Source organism: Rutidosis leptorrhynchoides, chromosome 2, assembly GCF_046630445.1.
Source record: "Rutidosis leptorrhynchoides isolate AG116_Rl617_1_P2 chromosome 2, CSIRO_AGI_Rlap_v1, whole genome shotgun sequence".
Classification (NCBI taxonomy): Eukaryota; Viridiplantae; Streptophyta; class Magnoliopsida; order Asterales; family Asteraceae; genus Rutidosis; species Rutidosis leptorrhynchoides.
The window spans coordinates 105,252,165-105,260,030 of NC_092334.1; the positions used below are offsets into that span (position 1 = coordinate 105,252,165).

The following is a 7,866-nucleotide window of genomic DNA, read 5'->3' on the forward strand; positions in this document are numbered from 1 at the left end:
ATGTTAAGTCTGCATTTCTAAATGAGAAGCTGCAAGAAGAAGTTATGTCAAACAGCCTCCTGGTTTTGTAAGCAGTAAATATCCAGACCATGTCTACAAGTTAGACAAAACTCTTTATGGCCTCAAAAAGGCACCAAGAGCATGGTATGAGACACTTCATGTGTATCTCACTAGTATAGGTTTTAAAGTTGGAACAATTGATACCACTCTATTCTCAAAAGAGATAGATGGTGATCTCTTACTGGTACAGATATACGTGGATATATTATTTATGGATCTAAAAATGAGAAACATTGTCAAGATTTTTCAAAACTTATGTCAAAGACATATGAAATGAGCTTATAAAGAAATTTGCAATACTTTTTAGGATTGCAAATTAAACAACTTGATGATGGAATTTTTATAAGTCAAGATAAATATATCAAAGATATGTTAAAGAAATTTGGCCTGACCTGTTTAAAAGATATAGAGACTCCAATGGCAGCATCTATCAAAATTGATGCTGATCCCAATGGTGAACCAGTCAATGTCACTAAATATAAAGGTATGATTGGGTCCCTACTTTATCTCACAGCCATCAGACCAGATATTATGTTTGCCACTTGTCTCTGTGCCAGATATCAAGCTAATCCTAAAGAGTCACATTTGCTAGCAGTAAAAAGGATATTTAGGTATCTGAAAGGTACTGCTAAACGTGGTCTTTGGTATCCCAAAGACTAGGATTTTGAGCTAATAGGGTATTCAGATGCTGATTTTGCAGGGTGTAAAATAGACAGGAAAAGTACTACTGGTGGTTCCCAGTTACTGGGTGGTAGGCTAGTCAGCTGGACGAGCAAAAAGCAAAATATTGTGTCCACATCTACTGCTGAGGCAGAATATATTTCTGCTGGTAGTTGTACTGCTCAAGTACTATGGATGCAAAGCCAGCTGAAGGACTATGGTATTCATGTTACAAAAACTCCAATCTAATGTGACAACACCAGTGAAATTGCTATTACCAACAATCCTGTGATGCATTAAAGGACAAAGCACATTGACGTTCGTTATCACTTCATAAGGGATCATGTTCAAAAAGGAGATGTGGAGCTACATTTTATTTCAATAGACCAGCAGTTAGCAGATCTATTCACAAAGCCCTTAGATGAGAAACGTTTTAACTATCTCATCTCTGAGCTGGGTATGCTTGAACTTTAAAATAAAAGATAATTTTGTTGGTGTGCTGGTTATACAACATGTAGGGCAACCCAGTAAGTCACAAATTCTTTACTTACTGCCTATGGTTACAAGTGATTCCCTATGGTTACAAGCAATGACGCAAGACTAATTAAGGCTTACAAATAGAATAGTACGATGATTGTCCATTTCTCAAATGCATCCTTAAACAAAGGCTAACTCTGAAGGCTTACGTCTAATCTCAATTTAACTGAGCAACTTAGAGAAATGGTTGCGACACACAAAGCCATTAACAAGCTCAGCGCGCATCAGCCTCATGCGCATTAGCCTAAGGTACCAGCACAGCACGTCCGCTTAGCACATCAACTCGACGGACTCAAATGAAGAAAATAGTAGTTTTACCTCTATACAAGGATTCACGCCCAAAGGTTGGTACCACTAGCTTTGAAACACACACCACTTCTATACTTTGCGGCGAACGGGTATGTATCCATTCTATTTACCTGCTTATTTTCATTTATCATGCTCTGTGAAATATGATTTATAAAATGATATCATGCAATGTGCACATTTAATCAATTTAACTACATTTCTGCCACAATCATTAATTTTCAAGAGAATGGTGCATTACTATTTTGAACGCATTTAGTAGTACATTTACATGATATATGCATATGACTTGTATAACTTGCGCACGATTCGTATGAATATGAATACATATTGTTTGAGACTGCCTGTCAAATTTGTATGATTTTCATAAATATTTTTCTGACATCGCTCATTAATTGGTGCCTTTGATCAATTTTGAAAATTGTTACAATCACTTGTTAATTAATTTGATAAGGGTCATCCACGCGCTTTCTCGCAAACATTTGAACTAATTAGATGTAAAGAATCATGAGGTAGCGACTACCTAGGTGAATTCAAGTTTGTGTGTTATGAAATATTTCCATGCTTATCATTCCTACATGAATATCTTTGCTGTTGCTCGTAGTTTTTTGAGTTTACATGCGCTAAACTGTTTCTATGAGATTATTGTGTAAACTGCCTCTCTTTAGTGTATCTTGCATTTCTCGTATTTCATATACACCTGGCTACATCTACCACAAGCACTAAAATCCTCTTGCGCTCGCCGTCAACAATCTCGTCTGGTACAATAACCAAGCCAGCCGAGTCTAAGACAGCAGTAAACTGGTCCCCAACCAGGGGGACCCCTGCAAAGTTATCGGAGTCAGTAACACCAGAACTTACAAAATGGCATAGCTTAAGGGCAATCCAATTAAGCGGGCCCGACATGCTACTGCGCTTAATAAATGCTACATGTAATATAGAAATTAGGAGAATTGATCGCTCACCTACTTTGTCTAGACTTACATGTAATTACTAAAACAACGCGCCTTTGTAGGTCGACCGTGTACCGCGTTATTGAAAAAATCGTTTTTACGATTATATTAAACCATTAAGTCATTTTCGATTATGATTTCATGTACATCTCGGAGCTGAAGAGCTATTTGACTTGAATTGCACGCGCAAAGTACAATACTAGCGCGTTCCTGCCTACTTAAGGGATGACTTTCTCTAGCTCCCGCGTGGCAGAAGTCTGTTTGGCGACAGACTAGAGTATTTTACCGGAGAGCAACGGTCATTGGGTTGACCTAGTTCCACCCAAGCAGAACTAGAGATCTGCAAGTCATGACTATAAACGAAGGCGTTGGTCGCGCCTGACCTCAATCCTAAGTGTTGGCGCACTTAGAAGACTCTTGTACGCACACATGGGTGCACAATCAAAATGTATACTGTGTGCACAATGGTATACACGGAGATTGCGCGTTGGAATGCCTTGAGTATAATTACGATTAACATCAAATGTATTTAAGCCAAACATATTAACGTGTTCATTAATGATCTTACACGCTTGATCATTACAATTATTATACTTGACAAACAAAGTCGTTCAACACGCAATAAGACTTGATATGAGAATTTTTGTTAATATGGTTAACATGTATGATGGCAAGGGGGTTAATAATTGTCATTCGACATACACTGTATTAATGAAAATTTTTAAACAAATCAAAAGTCCATGGTCACGAACAGCCTATGGCATCTATTACAAGTCCATGGTCGCGCACAGCCCATGGCATCTTTTACAAATCTATGGTCGCGCACAGCCCATGGCATCTTTCACAAGTCCATGGTCGCGCCTAGCCCATGGCATATTTTACAAGTCCATGGTCGCGCACAACCCATGGCATCTTTTACAAGTCCATGGTCGCGCAAAGCCCATGTCATCTTTTACAAGTCCATGGTCGCGCACAGCCCATGGCATCTTTCACAAGTCCATGGTCGCGCCTAGCCCATGGCATATTTTACAAGTCCATGATCGCGCACAGCCCATGACATCTTTTACAAGTCCATGGTCGCGCACAGCCCATGGCATCTTTCACAAGTCCATGGTCGCACCTAGCCCATGACATATTTTACAAGTCCATGGTCGCGCACAGCCCATGACATCTTTTACAAGTCCATGGTCGAGCACAGCCCATGACATCTTTTACAAGTCCATGGTCGCGCACAGCCCATGACATCTTTCACAAGTCCATGGTCGCGCCTAGCCCATGGCATATTTTACAAGTCCATGGTCGCGCACAGCCCATGGCATCTTTTACAAGTCCATGGTCGCGCACAGCCCATGGCTTCTTTCACAAGTCCATGGTCACGCCTAGCCCATGACATCTTTTACAAGTCCATGGTCGCGACTAGTCCATGACATCTTTTACAAGTACATGATCGCGCACAGCCCATGGCATCTTTTACAAGTCCATGGTCGCGCGTCTTGCCCATGGCATCTTTTACAAGTCCATGGTCGTGCCTAGCCCATGGCATCTTTTACAATTCCATGGTCGCACCTAGCCCACGACATCCATTCTTTTACCATTCTCTTTTTTCTCCCCTTTTTGATATTTATGAAAAACTTTAGCTGAGTTCGACACCATGCGCAATGCTTGCGCATAATATCGAACTGGGGATATTGATGATAGAGATGATGGTCTTTGGAAAGGTGATGATATTTCGCGATCCTCATATTCGCGTATCTCGCGCGTACACCTCACGTATATGATTTTTTTTATCGCTCGTGAAGAAAAGACGCATTGGCTAAACCTGATGACAAATACGATGACGTGCCATGAAGATGGTGTGCTATGAGAAGACTTACGCAACAACTAGAGGACGTCGCCACAATGTTGCACGAAGATGAAGACTACGCGAAGACGAAGACTACACCATCACAAGACTTAGAGGGCCATAGTACATAAAAGGATCAACAAAAAATAGATCACCAAATACAGAGACAAACGCGTTAACCTGCTGACCTTCGCTCTGGGTAACCTTGTTTGGTACAATAATAAGGCAAGCAGAGTGTAGGAAGCGGGAAGCTAGGGCCTAAATCGACATCAGCAAACCCAGGTTCAAACGATTATTCTGAACCTGGGGACTTGGACACCAGCAAACCCAGGTTCTAATGATTATGTTGAACCTGGGGACTTGACGATATGTATAGCTCATCCGACCAATTCTTGGGCATACAATGATGCGCATATCCTCGTACTTCGAGCATACGCATCGCATGCGACACACACAAGATTTCCACAATAATCAAGACGCGTCAGATGGACTCAACGACGAACACATTACGCGCATCGCGCATTATTAGAGTCAAGTGATTATGGAGTAAGCAAATTGACAATAGCGCGTTAACCGTAAAGCTTATGGTGCGCGCTGAACAAGCGCATGTATAGCTCCCCAAACTTCTAACCATAACATCCCGAGATTACGAGATCATCACCATGAAGAAATTCACCCGCCTCGACTGGTATCTACATAGCTCCAGGGCTAACCTTTGCTAGTAACAAGTAACGTTCCTTAAACATAAATCCCAACACTTCTCAACGAGCCATCGATGCCGGCTACCCCGAATGATGGTGGGTTACATTTAACCACCCCGGTAGAGATCATCATCTCACATTGGAGTTATTCACGGTGTACCGGACCGGAGAGTTAAATACAAAAAACCCTTAAATCCCCCTTTCTTTGAAGACAAGCTTGGATGAAACCTAGATCGTTTATATATATGAGACGCGGCTTATGACTAAGCATTGTGGTATCCCGGATGACGATTGGGCGCATAAACACAATCGACTACTGCAACACCCGCGCGCATCCGCATTATGCGGCACCCGATGATGTGACGAATGGTTACATGGCGCAGGATCCGATGAAGCGCGTCAAGCCTCGTTGTGCTTGATATGAGGACGCTCCCTGACTTATGGTGGTGGCATACTTGCAAGTTCAACATGTATATCTTCAACATATCATACCGACTTGGGAGACTTAATGATGCGCATAGCCCATCAGAATTTGTTCTTGGGCTTGCACTTGACTTTGGCCCATGGAGAAGCCCATAAGCCTCCCAAAAGCCCTAATACCTCCTCTATAAATAGAGAAGTCCTCCCACTCATTTCTCCATCTCATCTTTCTCTCTCTAACCTCTCTCCACTCACACTCTCTCAAGGGTTTTTGCCTCCTAGGCTTTTCCCCTCTCACGACCTATAATCCCGACTCAACCGGACGGCCCTCAACCATCGACCACCCTCTCGAGATCATCATCTCTATTCGGGTTATCACGGTATCCGGAACGGAGTGTTGATGTCGTTGAACCCAAAAACCCCTCTTTCGTTGATCCAAGTGTATTTCTGTCAACGGCGCAGATCTATGCTTGATCAGTTCACTTTTGATGCTATATGTTTACTTCTTTTAGATTATGACCCTCAAAGTTTGTCATTTCTTTTACCATACATACCATGTGAGACGGCTTTTTTGGACGCTGAAGAGGCTCTTTTGTGGAGACATGTTTTGCCAAAAAGAGTTTGGAAGTTCCAAAAGAGATTTCTTTTTGTAAAGGCATGCACACACACCCATATACGGATTTAAACGCGAATATATACATGCCCACCACGGGACTCGAACCCCCAACCTATAGGTTGAATGGGTCACCTCGATACCGCTAGGCCAATGGCCCTTTGATAGTTCCAAAAGAGATTTGGATTAGGGAAGGAGAAAAATACGATTAAAGCTTCAAAGGATTTTGATGAATTTATTTACAAATGTATGTCTCAAAAAGATGTAGGTGTTGAAACCGGGTTGTTAGAGTCCTTGATTAAAGGATTTGAAGGACAGTGTGGTACTTCAGGAGACTCAAGAAAGTTTCTAAAAGATACCATTTTGAATTTGATGATTGCTGGTAGAGACACCACAAGTGCAACTCTTTATTGGTTCTTCTATCTCATTGCTTTAAATCCAAGCGTAGAGAAAAAGATTCGAGACAAGATTGAAAACAAACTTGACGGTCGAAAATGGGACACTTTAGGTGTAAAAGATGTGGGAGGACTAGTTTATCTTCATGGAGGTATATGTGAAGAATTAAGATTGTACCCTGCAGTGGTTATAGAACACAAACGTCCATTACAAGATGATGTTCTTCCTAGTGGTCATGTTGTTAACAAGGACTCTAGAATCATTCTGTCGTTTTATTCAATGGGACAAATGGAAAGAATATGGGTGAAGATTGTATGGAGTTTAAGCCGGAGAGATGGATCACACAAGGAGGATGAATAAAACATGAACCGTCGTTTAAGTTCACCGCATTTAACGCAGGGCCATGCAGTCATTTTTCATTACATTTTGGAATTGGTGAAGGGTCATAAGGTTTGTCCAAGTGATTCCATTATACTTCAAATGAAATATGGTTTGAAAGTAAGACTCTCTCCTATCAACATCAATTAATCAACTTGAATAATATGGCTATCTAATCTATTTATGAATTCTCCATTTTTTTTTTACGGCGAAGAAGATAATTGATATATAATAAACACGGTAACTTCATCAAAACAATGAAGGTTATCGAAAAAAATACAATGGAACAATTACAAACAAGCTACAAAACATGGAAAATTACACAAGAGCATCATAAATAAAAAACTAAAGGCAAAATTTTGAAACCTTGGACACTTCATCAGACGAGAATATAGCCTCATACTTGGACCTTTCATGGGCTGAGATCTGGCCCAAGTTCAACGAAGCCCAATCTATAAACCTGATTACCCAACTTGAAACACAAAATGCACTTGCACTGCTACCTTGAGCTTGGAATTATCTAAATTGATGTTAAGATAAAAACTTGAACCTTGTGTATGAAGAGTTGCTCTCTATATTGGACACCTTAAAATGGAAACCTTCTTCAGGTGACCCACTTAAAATTAATGATGAACATCACTTCTATCTATTGACCCATCCAATGCGTACTGACTCCATATTGCATTCATTGTGGGTTGTGGTGCTCCTTTAGTGAGCTTATTTCTTCTTTACCTACATGTATTCATAACGGATGCGATCCAATGCTTCCTTTTCCATGACATAAAAATGGAAAAAAAATATCCGTTCTCCATATAGAAAGAAGTCCTCCCGATCTTTCACTTGCCTCCACTTGGATTGAATCAAACGTGTAATGTTTCCATATTTCGTTGGGCAGACTCACTTCCTTAACCATAGTCTCTTGGATTGCTAAAAAATGGGTTTGAAACCGACCAACAAATAACCCCGCCATACGCCCTCATGATTTGTTACCTAGGTCGC

At 40.9% G+C, this 7,866-nt stretch overlaps 1 pseudogene; it reads left to right on the forward strand.

The window, feature by feature from the left end:
• Positions 1-5,880: 5,880 nt before the first annotated feature.
• LOC139888159 (alkane hydroxylase MAH1-like) lies at positions 5,881-7,017 on the forward strand (annotated as a pseudogene).
• Positions 7,018-7,866: the final 849 nt, after the last annotated feature.